At 40.3% G+C, this 18072-nt stretch overlaps 2 pseudogenes; one reads left to right on the forward strand and one right to left on the reverse strand.

Annotated features, from left to right (window-relative positions):
- The first annotated feature begins 212 nt into the window (after positions 1-212).
- On the forward strand, positions 213-10964 carry LOC103238858 (mitochondrial carrier homolog 2 pseudogene; annotated as a pseudogene).
- Positions 10965-14347: 3383 nt separating this feature from the next.
- Positions 14348-14443, reverse strand: LOC119624102 (small nucleolar RNA U13; annotated as a pseudogene).
- Between the last annotated feature and the right edge of the window lie 3629 nt (positions 14444-18072).

An 18072-nucleotide genomic window follows, 5' to 3' on the forward strand; every position in this document is an offset into this window, starting at 1 on the left:
TTTGTTTAGAGCAAGTTTCTTGGCACCATTGACACATAGGGCTGAATAACTTTATGATGGGGGGCTGTCCTGTGCATGATGGAATGATTAGCAAAATCCTTAGCCTCTACACATTAGATGACAGGACCAACCCCATTTTCCCTGTCCATCCCCCATTTGTGCCAACATAAAATGTCTCCAGACATTGCCAAATGTCCCTTGGGAAGCAAATCATGGCAGACACAGCCAGTCAAGTCCTCCTTGGTTCTGGTCTCACCATCCTGTCCCAGCTGTTCATGCAGGATATAAGCCTCTTCCTCCAAAAATAGGATGCAATATTTTTGGATGGCAAGTATTTCAACTTCCTGGTCTCTTTTGTTACACTCAATACATTGCCAGTATCGATGAAAGGTATGGGTTTTTCACAGGCTTAACTCTAAGACTGTGTTCGGGAGGCCTTCAAACTGTGGCCCATGAAAAAGTTTTACAGCCTTCCCAGGAGTGGACGAGGACCTGGAAATGTACAGAAAGAAGTCTTATCTTCCTTTGAGTTATCAAGGAGACAGCTTGAGAGATGATGGCTCGTTCTACTGCTACCCTCCTCACACATTCCTTCCACATGATCACTCTGAGACCTGTGGTACAATTCATTAGCAGAGGACCTAAGTACTGTGGACTTAGTGACTTCATAACCATATATCAGAAAGAGGGCATCCTAGGGTTTTTCCTGGGACTGGTTCCTCACCTCCTAGGTGACGTGATTTCTTTGCGGCTGTGTAGCTCACTGGCCTGCCTCATCAGTACCTATGCCCTGGACGGCAGGGTTTCTACCATGAGTGAAATAAAGAGTTATTCTCAAGCTGTCACAAGATTTTTGCTGGCATGTTGACCTGTCCCTTTGTGCTTGTCTCTAATCTTATGGCTGTCAACAACTGTGGTCTTGCTGGTGGATGCCCTCCTTATTCCCCAATATATACTTCGTGGATAGATTGTTGATGCATGCTACAAAATCAGGGAAATATGAGCCCAGGAAATAGCTTGCTTTTCCAGAAGCTCCCCTTTGGGAAGACTTATTCATGTGATTTGAAGATGTGGGGCAGAGAGAGTGACATTTCTATAGTCCTAGATGCAAAAAATTGTGTCAGAAAATGTTGATTTCCATACAGTGTGATACACTTTTTATAACAATCATTTAATCTTGGGGAAAAAAAAAAAAACAGACTACAAAGGGTTATGAGTGAGCAGGTAGTGCAAAGTGAAGTCAGCAGCTTAGCTGAAAAAAGAGAGAGATAGTAATTAGAAGAGAATGTATGATTAATGGAGGATTTGGTTTTTTTTAAAAAAAAGATGAAAGAGGCTAGAACATGCCTAAATGACGACAAGAAGATCCAACAAAGAACTTATATTTGGAAGTAGCTAACAGATAGAGCAAGGTCTCTAGGGAAACAGGAGGGAATGGGGTACAGAGAATCTCCTGAACAGGTTTTCCTTAAGGATAGCTTTATAATGTTGGGAGGGACTCAGGACTTTCAAAGAATTTTCCTCTGTTTGCCTTTATTGTTTCTGTGAAATAGGGAACAATCTGGAGAGTGAGAAGAAAGTAGAAAGGCAAAAGCCCTATGACAGTGAAAGTTTTTAAGTGGCCCTGATTGGAGCCCAGATAATTCTTTTCGGGAGATTTTTTTTTTTTTTTTTTTTTTTTTTTTTTTTTTTTTTTTTTTTTTTTAAGACAGAGTCTCGCTCTGTCACCCAGGCTGGAGTGCAGTGGCCGGATCTCAGCTCACTGCAAGCTCCCCCTCCCGGATTTACGCCATTCTCCTGCCTCAGCCTCCCAAGTAGCTGAGACTACAGGCGCCCGCCACCTCGCCCGGCTAGTTTTTTGTATTTTTCAGTAGAGATGGGGTTTCACCGTGTTAGCCAGGATGGTCTCAGTCTCCTGACCTCGTGATCCACCTGTCTCGGCCTCCCAAAGTGCTGGGATTACAGGCTTGAGCCACCGCGCCCGGCCTTCAGGAGACATTGACAACACAGTTGAAGCTGGAGATCATGAATGGTCAGTGATAAAAATGCTCTTACGCCATTGTTTCTTTTTCCCCCCAGAAGTTTTCAGCAACCCAGGAACACATATGCAGGAGATTAATAGTCAGATTGATCAAGACCTTGGTTTTTGCCACGTGAGTGTGATGGGCAGTCAATGTGGCAGGAAAGTTAAGGATTTGAGAAAGTTGGATATTTTTTGTTTTTCTTGTTTTTTTTGTTTTTTGTTTTTTGTTTGTTTGTTTGTTTTTGACAGGATCTCACTCTGTGGCCCGGGCTGGAGTGCAGTGGCACAATCATAGCTTACTTCAGCCTTGACCTCTCAGATTCAAGTGACCCTCCTACCTCAGCCTCCCAAGTAAGTGGTACCACATCCATTCACCACCAAGAATAGCTGAATCTTTAGGAAATGGATTGCTCCAAATGCTCATCTGGAAGAAAAAACCTGCAATATGTCCTCATATCACATATAAAATGTATATAACATATTATATTACATGTATTACACTATTATTCCACAGTTTAAAGACTTAAACAATAAGACCAAAAAAAATAGAAAATGTATAATTTATATAATCTAGAGAAGAAAGGTCTTCCTAAAAGATTATATAAATGTATAATTATATAAATGTATATAAATTATAATTATAAATGTATAATTATATAAATGTATAATTTAATAGATTATATAAATGTATAATTTATATAATCTAGAGAAGAAAGGTCTTCCTAAAAGCAAAACAGGATGCCCAGAAATCATACATAAAATTAATTTATGTGCATTTTGAAAAATTTTTCAAAGCAAATAAATGACACCATTAAACAAAGTTAGAAGGCAAAATATAGGCTGCAGTGCATATGATAAAGAGCTCCCACTAATGAATAAGCAAAGTGCTAACATCCCAGTGGAAAAATGGGCAAATATATAAACAATGTTATCACAAAGGGAAATTCAAAGGATAATAAATATATGAAAATATACACAACCTAACAAGTAGCTAGAGAAATGCTAATTAAAATATTGACGAGATTCCATTTTTGCCTATCAAATTGGCAAAAATTAAAGGATATGTACAATTTCAGTGAGAAGGTGAGGAAATGAACCTATGGCTGATGGGACTGAAAGAGAATTGCCATTCTCTTTTGGGAAATCAATAGCAACATATACTGAAGGGTAAAACACATATGAGGAAGCATTACCAATATCATGTTTGAGAGAAACAAAAGCACCAACATTTATGTGTGTATGTGTAAATATAAGTATATATATATATACTTATAACATGAATGCATATATATAAGAATCTTTATTGTAGCATTATTTTAAAAATCACAAAAATAGGCTGATTGTCCAAAAATGGGAAATAATTGAATTAACTACAAGACATTTATACAACAGATTATTACAACCACCCAACAGGTTCACCTTGCCCACTGCCTAGACAGAGCCAATTTATCAAGACAGAAAAATTGCAATAGAGAAAGCACTTAATCCACACAGAGCCACTGTACAGGACACCGGAGTTTTATTATTACTCAAATCAGTCTCCCTGAAAATTTGGGGATCAGAGTTTTTAAGGATAGTTTGGTGGGTAGGGTGCCAGGGGATGGGAAGTACTGATTAGTTGGGTCGGAGATGAAATCACAGGGAGTCAAAGCTGTCCTCTTGCACTGAGTCAGTTTCTGGGTGGGAGCCACACGTAGCGATCTGGGTGGTGCCAGCTGATCCACCGACTGCAAGGTCTGCAAAACATCTCAAGCACAGATTTTAGGTTTTACGATAGGATGTTATCCCAAGGAGCCATTTGGAGGAGTTTAGAATCTTGCAGCCTCCAGCAGCATAACTCCTAAACCTTAATTTCTCATCTTGTGGTTAATTCATTAGTCCCGCAAAAGCAGTCTAGTCCCCAGGGAGGAAGGAGGTTTGTTTTGGCAAAGGGTTGTTATCATCTTTGTCTCAAAGTTGAACTATAAACTAAGTTCCTCCCAAAGTTAGTTCAGCCTATGCCCAAGAATGAACAAGGACAGCTTGGAGGTTAGAAGCAAGATGGGGGCGGTTAAGTCAAATTTCTTTTACCATCATAATTTTCTCAGTTACAGTTTTTGCAAAGGCAGTTTCATCGTGCTACTATAAATATAATTGGTGGGCTCTATATTAGTTGACCTGGAGGGACACCCAGAAGAAATATTAAGTGAAAGAAAACAAGTTTCAAATGTATGTGTGTTAGGTGATTTCATCAACACACATATGGAACATGCATTTATGTTTCTTTGTATGAGTATGAAGAAAAAATAGACATAGGACCGTAGATCAAACCATGGCTGATGGGACTGTAAATTGCCATCCTCTTTTAGGAAATCTGTTTTTAAAAGGAATAAAAATGGATTGAATGGGGTAAGAGAAGATTGTCAACTTTTTCTCTATAAATTTTAGGTTGGTTTCAAAGCATGCTTCACATTAATAATTTTTAAAAATTGAATTAAAAAATACAAGACTAAAGCATGAAATGATAATTCACAAACTGTCAAGAAAGCAGATACCAGCGATGATCCATTCTCATTTTTCTATATAAGTATAATATATAGGAACATTGTTAAAATGAAAGCACATATCACATCTCACTACTTAACAAAAGAATTACTTTCATGTCAGAGGTCTCAATTTGCACCTGAGTAGTTTCTGCCACCATAGGATTCAGACACGTCTGGACACGTGTAGAGGCTAAAGGATCAGGCCCACTGGGGGTTGATCTGCATGAGGGAAGACTAAGGAGCCTCCTAAGAAAATCTTATCTTAAACTAGTTAGAGTTGGACATATGTTTTTGGTCAAACAGTATTGAAAGGGGTGGCATGATTCTAAGCACAGCATAAAGACAAAAGGTAAACATCCTTACTATGTAATGTTTTCCCACCCAATCCCTAGACCTGAGTTCTAGGACCAGGGACAGTTGTATTAATTGAATTGATAGACTCCATACAAAAACATCTCTGAGATGTTGAGAAGGCAAGATAAAGCAAATCGGGGACCTGCATAAAGTGTGGCACTAAAGAGGGTGTCAGCCTAGTGGGATTTCAGGGGCATTCGGGGGGGGTGGGCCTCAGCAAAGTATGTTGGAGGTAGAGGGAAGCCCCTCTACATTCTGCTTTATTCTCTTGACATTCATACTACACGTTTCTCTCCATTTATATGGTCTTATCTGCCATTTTTAATGAATAAATACTATTTTACTGATATATGTATATTTATATTTATTAACCTCTCGTCTGTTTTTTTTTTTTTTTTTTAACTGTTTGAGTTAATTTGGACTGCTATAACAGAATACATACACTGAGTGGTTTATAAAGAACAGCAATTTATTTCTCATAGTTCTGGAGACTGGGAAAGACAACATCAAGGTACTAGCAGATTCAGTGTCTGGTGAGGGCACCCTTCTTGGTTCATAGACAGCTGTCTTCTCTCTGTGTCCTCACATGGTGGAACAGGCAAGGAACCCTCTGAGACCTCTCTTCTGAGGGCACTAATCCCAATCATGAGGACTCCTCCCTCGTCACCTAGTCACCTCCCAGAGACCTCACCTCGTAATACCATCACCTTGGGGATTAGGATCTCAACAAATGAATTTCAGGGGGCAGGGCCTGAACATTCAGGCCACAGCATCTACTATTACAGAACTTCATATGTATAGCTTTGTTTTGATGCTCAATTGTTTTCTTAAATTCCCAAGAGCACACACTGACAAGCTCAAAAGGTTTGAACATTTGCCTGTGTGTAGTGATACACTAGACACAGTCATGTTGTTTTTCCAAAGCATTGAAGCAATTTAGCATGCCATCAGCAATGCTAAAGTTATCAAGATTTTGTCACAGATTGGACAGCTAGGTTTTATCTTTTGCATTTAACAAATATTTATTGAGTATCTACTATCTACTATAACCAGACACTCCTCAATTATTTCCCTCCAAGTTCCCATGTGGCTTCCTGAGTCCTGGAATGATGGTCCTAAGCACCACGTTCTATAAGCGCCATGCAAAAAAATGTACTCACAGCCAAGAAAAATCCACCTGCCATGGGATCCTGTTTTCCCGATGGGGAGAACTTCTATTTTCTAATGGCTCTTTGGGAGACACTGTCTCCATCTTCTCCTTTACCTGCAGAAGCAGTTTCCCTCCTTGTCACTAAGGTTGATTTTCTAGGACAACTCTTCCAATCCTTTCTACATCCAGGGCTGTTTCCTCCCTCAGTGTTTCCTTCCTTTCTACCTCCTGGAGTAGAGGACCCTCCTAGAGAGAGATAGAAGTCCTGGGTAACCACATCCTGCCATATCCTAGGATCATGGTGACTCTCCAGTCCCCAGAAACCCACCAGACCTAGGTGGGAGTGAGGTCAGCCCCCCTTTCCCTGTGCCCAAGCAGGTCCCCAAGACGCCAGCCCTGCTTCCTCCTAGAAGCTGGTCTTTGTCTGTCCTTCCCACAGCCTGCACTTTGGGAAGAACTGGTACACTACTTTCAGCTCTCCAGTGAGAGTTTTCACCACAGATGATAGCCTCTGTCATGTTTGATGTGATTCTTTCCCATCTGCTGACCTAAGTTATTCTGCTGTTGTTGCTCATGTGTTTGCAATCCTTTATGTAGCCAAATTTGTCAGTCTTTTTGTGATTTCTTCTGACACTTCAAAGTATAATTTTTTTAAAAAAAGGACTGTGTTTTCTCCAAAGATCTGACAATCAATAACTTATATTTCCTGTAAGGTTTTCTATTATCTAATACTTTAGCCATAAAAAATTTATTTTGATCATGAGGTATTAAATTGCCGTATTAAATTGATTTTTTCGAAAACAGATCTAGATAAGAATACTACACAATGTGTATTAAATAATTCTTTATTTCATTGTTTTTCAAAGATGCCTCTTATTATCTGTTATATTCTTATGTACAATATGTTTACTTCTGAACTATGCTGTTCCATTTAACTATATGCTTATTGGGGGAAGATATACCTCCATTTATTGTTCTCTTTGCAAAATACTAGTTAATGCTCTTAGGTGAGTATGGGGGTGGTAAGTGCTAAATAAATGACATCTATTTTTGCAAATAAAAATTACAATTATGGTAAGTTCAAATATCCTATGAAGATTTTTGAGGTGGACAATAGTCAACCTATAAATTTGTTGAATGATATAGAAGGTTTTCTGATTGATCATTATTTTCAAGAACAATAGTACACCTTTCCATTCATCTTCTCTAATATTGTTCAGTAAAATTTTATATTTTGTTTCTATTAGATAAGACATGCAACTGTTTCGTAAGAATTCTTATTGCTAAATAATTTAGATAATATTATATTATTCTGGTATAAATAAAAGGACTTCTGGTATATATTTGTATATATTGCATTCATCTGTCTATTTTATTGATGCCTATAGTTATTTTATTTTGTAGATTTTTTTTTTGGTTTTTAAAAGTATACAATCATAACATCTAAAAATGATATTTTAATTTTGTTTTTCAGTATTAATTCTTCTGAGTTTTTTTAAAATATCTTCTTGCATTGACCACAACTTCCAAAGTTGCGATCATATATATATGCATTGATCAAACCCATGTGAGAATGATTGCCTTGGTTTTCTTACCGATTTGAAACAGAAACTTTCTAACAGGAGGAAGAAAAGGAGGCTTTGGAATAAGACTTGAAGGTTGCTTAATGCTGATGGTGTCTCTTACAAGCTAGAAATCCAGAACAAATTCCACAACCTCCCTGAATCCCAGTTTCCTCACCAGGAAGATGAGGATATGAATACATCTCACAGTGTCATAGGAATAACTGAGATATCACCTGCAAAGGGCCTGGCACTCAAGGCAGACACAACACATTTTACTTTTGTCTAGTCAAAGCGGTGAGATTTACCAGATCTACCTGACTTCAGACCCACACACATAACCCTGTGCTCTTCAGCCTCTGCAGGAGGTATTCCATTTGTGCGTAGGCCGTGCCCGTGTATAGAAACAAACATAGCCACAGATGTCTAGGTCTATCAGCCACAGCAAAATAAGCCCTGAAAACTAAGCTACCTCTCTGTGAATATACCACATCATGCACAGCATCATGTACGGATTGGAAATGTCTAAACTCGAGCCAGCCTGGCCAACACAGTGAAATCCCATCTCTACTAAAAATATATATAAAAACAAAAAATAGCCAGGTGTGCTGGTGGGGGCCTGTAATCCCAGCTGCTCAGGAGGCTGAGGCAGGAGAATCAGCTGTGAGCTGGGATCACACTTTGGCACTCCAACCTGGGCAACACAGCGAGACTCCGTCTCAAAAAAAAAAAAAAAAAAAAAAAAAAAAAAAAAAAAAAGAAAAGAAAAGAAAAAAAAAGAAAAAATTGTCTAAATTCTATCCAGTAAGTGCAAATTCTAAGGTAGTGGCTATCTCTAAGGAGGGGAAGCCAGAGATGAGATGGGAGGACAGAGGAAGAATATGAAAAGAAATGCAAGTCATTGATACTATTATGGTACTTAAGTTGGGTGGTGGTTTCACAGGTGATCATTACAGTATCAGACTTTATAACATACATGTATTTTAGTGTCATGTTTAGTATGCATGAAGTTTTATACAAAATATTAAACAAAGCCAAAAAAAATCGTCTGGCCAAGTTTAAAAGACCATGAGTATTTAATTAGCAGTTCTTCACTGGGCACAGTGGCTCACACCTGTAATCTCAGCACTTTGGGAGACCAAGAAGGGTGGATCACGAGTTCAGGAGTTCAAGACCAGCCTGACCAAGATGGTGAAAACCCCGTCTCTACTAAAAATACAAAAATTAGCCAGGCGTGGTGGTGGATGCCTGTAATCCCAGCTACTCAGGAGGTGAGGCGGAGAATTGCCTGGACCTGGGAGACAGAGGTTGCAGTGAGCTGAGGTCACACCACTGCACTCCAGCCTGGGCAACAGAGCAAGACTCCACCTCAAAAAAAAAAAAAAAAATTCCTATTCCCTCTACCCTGTATTCACTGTTCACTGTAATCTACCCTACAGTGAAGAAAAGGTACCTAAGCCAGGACATGCCCCTGCATCTTTTTTCCTGATAATCATATTTTCCTAGGCACAAGGCCTGAGAGTTACCAAACCTGATTTTTTGATAGTATTTGTCCTGGAAAATAAAACAAAATGCCTTTCTTTAAGGGATAGTCTTCCTTTTGTCAATGTTTCAAGGCGGAAAAAAAAGGAAGTTTAAAAAGCAGCCTATTTCATTGTCACCAGTTCATAAACACTGTACTAAAGGGCAAGAACGACGCTTGATGCCTCTTGCAAAATCCCAAAGCACCCAGTGCAAGGCCCTGCACTTAGTAGGCGGACAATTGACGTTTGTTAATCAATGTATGAATGATGAGCCAAGTCTCATAGCTTCCATGGAGAATCTTAAATGTCACTCCTTTTGAAATGCGACCATGCTTCTCAACCTACTAAAAATTTCATAATGAGCCACCCACAGACACAATCTTGTGTGAATATCCCCTGTGTTCCCCAAATCCTTTGTGACCTATGGACACAATTGCTAAACGTGAGTCATGCTTCTATCACTCCTACACAATGGGTATTTTTAATGCTACAGCATTTCCTGAAGTCAAGCGCTCAGGAAATGGTTTTTGCAATAATGACCTCAGCCTCCCCATCTTCCCCCCACCCCCACCACAGAACCCAAGAATAACTGAACAGGTGTCCAAATACCCAGAATTACCCAAGAAACCTCACAACCTGTCTTCTGTTTCCTATCAAAGTCATGAGGTTAACCCCTTGTCCTTTGGAGTTCGAAAGGAATGTGTCCAAGAACTGAACACACCCATATCTGTGCTTTATTTATATCAAGACACAGTTTATTTCCAAGACTGTCAATGGTCTCCAGACCCCAGAACTAAATCTGTATACCATCATGGCTAAAAGTACGGGTTCGGGAATTCAAAAGCCTTAGAGACTGAGTTCTGACTCTGCCACTAAGTATGTGGCTTCAGCCAAGTCATTTAGCCTTTCAGAGCCTCAGTAGTCTCATCTGTAAAATGGAACTAATGAAAGAAACTATTTCGTGGAATGTGTGAAAATCACTCATGTAAATGGCTGATCTCCAGGCCTGATACACAGCAAAACGCCTAGTACTTGCTAAAAGTTATTGCGTCAGGTTTCCCCAGACTGAACCTTAGGCCTGGTCAGTTTCTCCTGGACAGCAGTTATTTTGACAGCTTAGGATCTTTAGGTGCCCACACACCTTCAGAACCTCAACCCATTCTTGGGAGCACTGTCTGGGCACCCTCTGAGGATCAGAAGTAGGAAGGGAGATCAGATGGTGAGAGGATAAGGACTGTTGATATCCAAGGGAGGTTGTAAAACCACTTGGGCATACCCAGGTTCAAAACAAAGAAGCTATCACATGAGGGTGGGAGAAGAGGTATTTACTCAGTGAGACCCCTTCCAGCCCTCACGGTAAAAGTCTACACTTGTTTAGAAAAGAGTATGTCTGTTTTACTGTTTTATTTTTAAAAAAGGGAAACTCAACAACAAAAACGATGTTGAAAATGACAATTTGACTATGGAAAACAGGCTCCTGCTATTCTCATCAGACCATCTGACAAACTTCCCAAGGGAGTTTCCAAGGCCTCCCCAAACAGTAACAGCAGAGCAGCCGCTCAAGAGGATGCCCCGGGGAGCTGCCAAACTGCAATTGCCCTGGAAATCAGATTCGAACAGCTCAGACACAAGGGCAAAGGGCGGGATGCATGCATCCCTAAGCACCAGCCCTTCAGCCTGGCAGAGGAGCACAGACAAAGCTGCCCCGGAAGAATTGCTTGGGAGGTGCAGATACAAAGAATAAGATCCTGCTGGCAGCGCTGGGAAACACAGCAGCAGTCGGCACACGCTGGCCTTGGCAGTCAGCAACCGCCTGGCTCAGGCTGAGCGAAACCTTTCTGTGAACATGGCATGAAAGCAGATCTCTCAGAGGCTCATGCTCCCTGAAGGTGAAAGATCAACAACAAAAAAGGCATTAACCCCTCTCCTAAATGATATTTCATGGCCATCAAATGGCCATCAAAGTCCCATCAAAGGAGCAGCTCATGTTCATAGGCCTGGGGGAGATGCTCCCAGCAATTCAGACACATTGGCAGTCCCAGGGAGGAGGCCATAGCCTATGGGGCCGCTCTATGTATGAAGGGCAGCGCTTTGCATGACAAATATTCCATGCAGAATCTTGGAACGTTGGCATAATTCTTTCTGGACCCAATAATGATAATTACTCTCTGTCCTAATTAAGGAGAAAATAAAGTAGCTAATACTTCTATAAATCAACAAGTAGGATTAGTATGATGTACCAAGCGCCCTTGAGTTTGCTTCAGGAGACTTCCTCCTCTGTGTGACCACGAGTATATCATGGCGGCCACCTGGGCTTTTGTTTCCTCATCCATAAATCCTTTCTTTAAGGGGACATCTTATGGGTTCCTTTGAGTGCTCCTATCCTAATTTACTATTCTTTTCCTTTAAAAATATTTGGTAAAGGCTTAGCATGCAGCAGTAAATTACACAGCATGATATGTAGTATTCTTACTAGAATTTTATGCCTTTCAAGGGCGAAAGATGGTGGTCAGGTGACACTGATTTTCTCCTTGTATAGCTTCAAAGATCGTGTTATACATGAGAAACTAGATATTCAAAGGCACAGAGAACATGTCATCATATCACTCAGATTAGAATTTCCAAGTGCTCACTCGTGATATGTAGTCTGGTGAGCCAGGCCTCAAAGCGTCCTACAAAAGAAATAGACAACATGGTTTCTGCCTTCTAGTATTTGGCAATTATTTGAGGAGCAATATGTTATTGGGAGGCTGAGGCAGGAGAATGATGTGAACCTGGGAGGCAGAGCTTGCAGTGATCAAGCCACTGCATTCCAGCCTGGGCAACAGAGTCAGACTCCGTCTCAAAAAAAAAAAAAAAAAAAAAAAGATGTTATCTGTTCCCTTCATCTGGGGTCTTCATCATTTCCTTAAATGTGTACATTATCCATTCAATAACATACATATTCATTGTCCTTTATCCTCAAATAATTGCCAAATACTAGAAGGCAGAAACCAAGTTGTCTATTTCTTTTGTATCTCCAAAAGAATCATAGTACAAAATTTATAAATGAAATCATATAGCTCTGTGCTATATGAAAATGATAACCTATGACATTACAGCCACACCTTGTATTTGTTAACTAAATTGTCCTTTCTATTTACTTCCCAAGCATTTGAGCCACTTTTCCCCAGATTGAATTGCCTTTTTTTTTTTTTTTTTTTTTTTTTGAGACAGAGTCTTGCTCTGTCACCCAGACTGGTGTGCTCACTGCAACCTCCACCTCCCAGGTTCAAGTGATTTAAGTCAAAATACCTGAACTTCAAGCCTCCCAAGACTTTAGCCTTCCATGTAGCTGGGATTACAGGCAAGTGCCACCATGCCTGGCTAATTTTTTTGTATTTTTAGTAAAGATTAGATTTCACCATGTTAGCCAGGATGGTCTCGTTCTCCTGACCCCATGATCCGCCCACCTCAGCCTCCAAAAGTGCTGGGATTACGGGCATGAGCCACTGCGCTCGGCCTGAATTGCCCTTTAAAAGCTCCTTTTTTCCCTTGTAAGATCATAATATTCCATCTTCCACTATATCCATCCTGAGACAACAGCAACCGTGTGTGTTTATATGTGAATATGGAAGATGTGTGTGTGTGTGTGTGTGTGTGTGAGAGAGAGAGAGAGAGAGAGAGAGAGAGAGAGACAGAGAGACAGAGAGACAGAGGCACAGAGAGAAACGTGTGTTCTGATAAAGCAAGGTACATTAGATAATAGCCCACTGCACCTTGCATTAAGCAAGCCTGCCTGGGAAATGAGCAACTTTCTCAGGCCACTGCTCAACCTAGAGTGTTGACAACCTTGGGAGAGAAGACTTTAATTGCAGTCATTCCCTTATTCCCTCTGGATTGCTTGTTTATAGTTTGAAATTGCTGAACGAGTTCTGCAGGTTTTTCTTGTCCATTTGCTGAGCTTGAAGCAAGAAGGGAGATACCCAGGTTCACTGAACTGTAAACAGTACTTCTCAAGGTCAAACTGGAGAGACTGCAGAGAAGAGGCGGTTGGGAGGGCGGGGGCAGGTTTCTGAATGTTGCAGACAACAATAACATATTGCATATATACTTTCCTGCAAGCCTGCACAGAAGAAAAGTGAAGAGAAAATAATATTGCAAAGAATCCTGTTCAAACTTGATTTCTTACAGTTTTTTTTTTTTTTTTTTTGGCCAAACTTGAAGGTCAACTTTTTAAAAGTAATTAGACATCTAATCTGTGCTTTCCCCCACTGCCACAATCCCCAAACTTTTTCTGTCATTATATAAATATTATTTGAAGTTATAAAGAACACAAGCAAAAGTAGGCTAGATATTAACAAAAGATACTTCCAGAAATCGATGACCCAGTCAGCCCTGTTGTCTTGAAATAAACACGTGAAACTGAGCTCCACATCCTCAGGCTGCAATATATTCAGCACACTAACAGGTACAGGCACTACTTTGCTCCAGACTGGTGGGAATGTGGCACTGAAGAAAGCCCAGGCTCTACTACGGAAGAGCTTACAATCTGGAGAGAGTGGTAACATGTACACAGCACATCACAGCACCATAAAGCCAGGGAAACACAAAGGGTAGATATGAGAAGACCCTCCTTTTAATGGTTTAATTTTTAAGAACACTATTCACCAACTGTAGATTTAGGAGAGGAGAGGTCGTTTGTTCATTTGTTTTAAGTAGAAATACCCGAACTTCAAGCCCATGTTTGCCCTTTCCTAGCCTTGAGATCTGAGTCAAATGACATCGCCCAGTGGATGGCAGTTTCCTCATGGGTGAGAACAGAGTGTTGGTGTAGAACATGAGTTAGCAAGTAACAACAGCTAGGGGTAAAAATCCAGCTCACAACTGGTTTTGTAAATAAGATTGCTGGAACACACCACGCCCATTCATTTACATATTGTCTGTGGCTGCTCTCACTCTACAGCTGCCAGGTAGTTATGATATATGGTCCACAAAGCCTAAAATATTTACTATCTAGCCCTTTATAGGGTTCCTGACTCCTGGTGTAGCCAGTCTCTAAGGTCTCTTCCAGGGGCTTGCAAGATTTTATGCACTTGAAAATTTGAAATAACCACACAAATGGAAGAAATTGTCAAAAAGCGCATGCTGGGTCCCAGATGACAGCAGTTCCCCTTGCTTTATCTCATCAACAGGAAACACGTACTCCAAGGGGTCTCAACTCAACTCAGAATCACCTGGGGAGAACTTTATTTGTCGTAACAAGGCTTGAGGGAGGCACATTTCACACATTAGTATGAAAACCCAATCATCATGCTTTGGAGAATTTTGGTTTTTTTTAATGTCAATGCCCAGGACCCAATGTCTAGAGTTTCTGATTTAATTGCTATAGAGTGGAGACCTGGTATCAGCTGTTTTTAAATACTGTCCAAAGAGTCTGGGCATGGTGACTCATACCTGTAATCCCAGCACTTTAGGAAGCCAAGGAGGGTAGATCACTTGAGGCCAAGAGTTCAAGACCAGCCTGGTCAACATGGTGAAACCTCGTCTCTACCCAAAATACAAAAACAATTAGCCAGGCATGGTGGCAGATGCCTGTAGTCTCAGTTACTCAGGAGGCTGAGGCAGGAGAATCACTTGAACCCGGAAGGCAGACGTTGCAATGAGCTGAGATCTTGCCACTGCACTCCATCCTGGGTGACAGAGTGGGACTATGTCTCAAAATAAAATAAAATAAAATAAAATTAGCCAGGGGTGGTGGCATGCGCCTGCAGTCCGAGCTACTCAGGAGGCTGAGGCAGGAGAATTGCTTGAACCTGGGAGGCAGAGGTTGCAGTGAACCAAGATCGCACCACTGCACTCCAGCCTGGGTGATAGAGTGAGACTCTGTCTCAGGGAAAAAAAAAAAAAAAAAAAAACTGTCCGAAGAATTCTACTTTGCACTAGGGTTAATTTAACAAAGGTTTAAACATAATACCAAGATATGGAATCCTAAGTGTCCATCAGCAGATGAATGGATAAAGAAATGTGATCAAAATGCACAACGGAATACTATTCAGCCTTTAAAAATAAGAAAATCCTGTCACTTTCAACAACACAGATGAGCTTGAAGGACATTACGTTAAGTGAAATAAGCTAGGCACAAAAAGACAAATACCATATGTTCTCACTTACATGTGGAATCTAAAAAAGTTGACGTCATAGAAGTAGAGAGTAAACTGTGATTACCAAAGGCTCAGGAAAGTGGGGATGGGGTTGGGGAGATGTTGGTCAAAGGATATAAATTTTTATCTAGACAGAAGAGTAAGTTCAAGATATCTATTTTATGTCATGGTAACTATATTTAATAATAGTATATTATATACTTGAAAATTACAAAAAATTAAAAATGTTAAAAATATATGTGAAGCAAAAGCTATTTTAAAAAATAAGGAAATTGAACAAAACTATAATATTAAAAGGGTATTTTAGTACAAAGCTTATGACCTTGGATAGTTCAAGCTGACCAAGGAGATGAAATAAAGATACAAATAAATACCTTTTTTAAAAGTATCACTGAACCTTTTTTTAAAAAAAAAATACTGATGCCTGTATTTCTTTCCAGGTATGTTACACCAGAATATCTGGAATTGTGGCCCCCAAACCTGTATATTTAACAAGTTCTCAAGATAATTCTTATGCAGCCAACTCTGCAATAGCCTGCATTGAGTAGCCAGGTATGTGAATCATGCTGAAGGCCAACTACGATGCAGGAATTCAGAATCCAACAGTCAAGTGTTAAGATCCATTTCATACCTCTTTATCTTTGACTCTCAAAGGTGTAATGCAACACCTGGAACTTAGCAGACATTTGGTAAATGTTTAATAAATAAAACTTAATTTAACCTGACCATTGAGTGTTTTGGTGGGGAGACACACACACAGCAGGTTTATGCTTAATCAGATGGGGTGAGGGGTTACTCAGAAGCCAAGGCTAAGACTCATGTTCTATACACTTAATTAAATAGTCATCAACTGCAACTGTCCTCCACCTATCTACACTCAAACATTAACTACCAACCTGATCAAAGAATCATTATTTTAAAATCACCAATCCACTGAAGCTCCTTTAGTTAGACTGAAGTTCACGTGATTGCTTAAACCTTTTTTCTGGGAATGGATCTTTTATGCCAAGTAGGCAGGGTTACTGCCCCATAAACCTACCTTCTGTCATTAGCTTTGACTGTTGACACTTACAATGATTAGACAGGGTTGAGCAAAGGGTATTTTTGCAGTCTGTGGGGAAGAGTACAGAAAATAAACATTGCATCTCATTACAAAGCCCTGAATGTACAAAACATACTGATCCAAATGCCATGATTAGATAAGCACCTGTGACACTCATTAACTTTGAAGGGAAATTGAAGCCAAATTTGGGCCCATATGCCAACTGTCCTTACACTTCAGCAATCAGGTGACCTCTGTTCTCATATTAAGTTGTTTCTGAAACACCCTACGTGATAGCTATTGCTCCAGACTTTTAATTATTACCCCAGGGTGGCCTCTCTCAAACATCCTCTGAAATAGTCTCCACCTACAATTTCTAGGGTTTCAGATGAGCCTTTGCCCATAACCTGAACATGTCATTTTTAAAGACAGGTCATTGTAAATAACTCTGAGTGACAACCTAATGCTACCCCCAAAAAAGAGAATGAGGTATAATATTGATCCACTCATCCACAAACACAAAGATGCATGTATTTTGTATGAGGGCAAATAATGACTAAAATAGCCAGAATAAAACCTAAGGTTGACGCAGGAGGATTGGGATGATGGGCAAGGGATCTCTAAAGAAGAGTGCACCAAAGGCCTCCCTGTCTCACTCTGTAATAGTCTATTTGCAAACTGCCCTCCATGCTGTATCACATGTAGCTCTAAAGGTCTGTGGTTCCAGGTGAGAGCCTCTAAGTAACCTGAGAGAAAACTACATTTGGAAATGTTGTTTCTACATGAGGCCACTCTGACAAAGTAGCTCCCAAAGTTATGATTCATTCAATCAGATGGCCTCATCTGGTCAGGGTGCAACCTAGGCATAGATGTAGGGAACACTTGGCTACATGGAGTAGGCTGAAGAGCCTGGGAAGACTCCTCTGTTCAAATATGTCTTTACTACTTAAGTGTCAAAGGTCTCAGAATCCCATCATGAGAGTCCAGTTTCATTGTATGTTTAGACTGTAACAGAGCCGTGTACCAGAGAGAGGAGTACAGGCTGGAGAGCTGAGTGGTCAGAAAGATAATTGGATGAAAGAGGTCTCCGGTGTGCCAGAAAGATCTCTCCAGCAAGCCATAGTTCAGAGGATAAAGAAAATTAAAATCTGTGACCTTCTGTGGAGAGTGAACTGATTCATCCCTCTCTTCCCAGCAATATCAGAATTAACTGACAAAGAGCCATGGATAGAGAGCTGGTTGTGCAATGACTACAAGGTCTCAAAAGCAGCAACTGCAGCAGAATACAGCACAAGCTTCATGAGAAGCACAGGGAGGACAGAGATGGCAATTCCACCAAGAAGGATTAGGAAGGATTTTTTTTCCTTTTCCAAGACTGAACACATCATGTGATGCTATGTGCAACATGGAGATGATTAAAATCAGCATGCCCACTGAAGTTCCAGGACAAGCAGGAAATTGTGAAGCCCGTACTGCAAAGTAATACCACCTCTAGGTTACCAGATGGGGTGAGGGGTTACTCAGAAGCCAAGCCAGCTAAAGAATTATAAATCTCTATAGAATTCTGATATCCACATAGTAAAGAATTTTTAGTCTGTGAGACTTCTAAATAGCACTCTGTGGCAGGAGCACATCTCCCTTGGCTCAGATATACCCAGGAGAGCTAAGCCTCTCAGCAAGATGCTGTGAAATTAATTACCTAGGGGAACAAGAGAAGCATTGCAAAGACTGTGGTGTATCATGTGTGAAT

This window comes from Chlorocebus sabaeus, chromosome 11 (assembly GCF_047675955.1).
Source record: "Chlorocebus sabaeus isolate Y175 chromosome 11, mChlSab1.0.hap1, whole genome shotgun sequence".
In the NCBI taxonomy this organism is placed as follows: domain Eukaryota; kingdom Metazoa; phylum Chordata; class Mammalia; order Primates; family Cercopithecidae; genus Chlorocebus; species Chlorocebus sabaeus.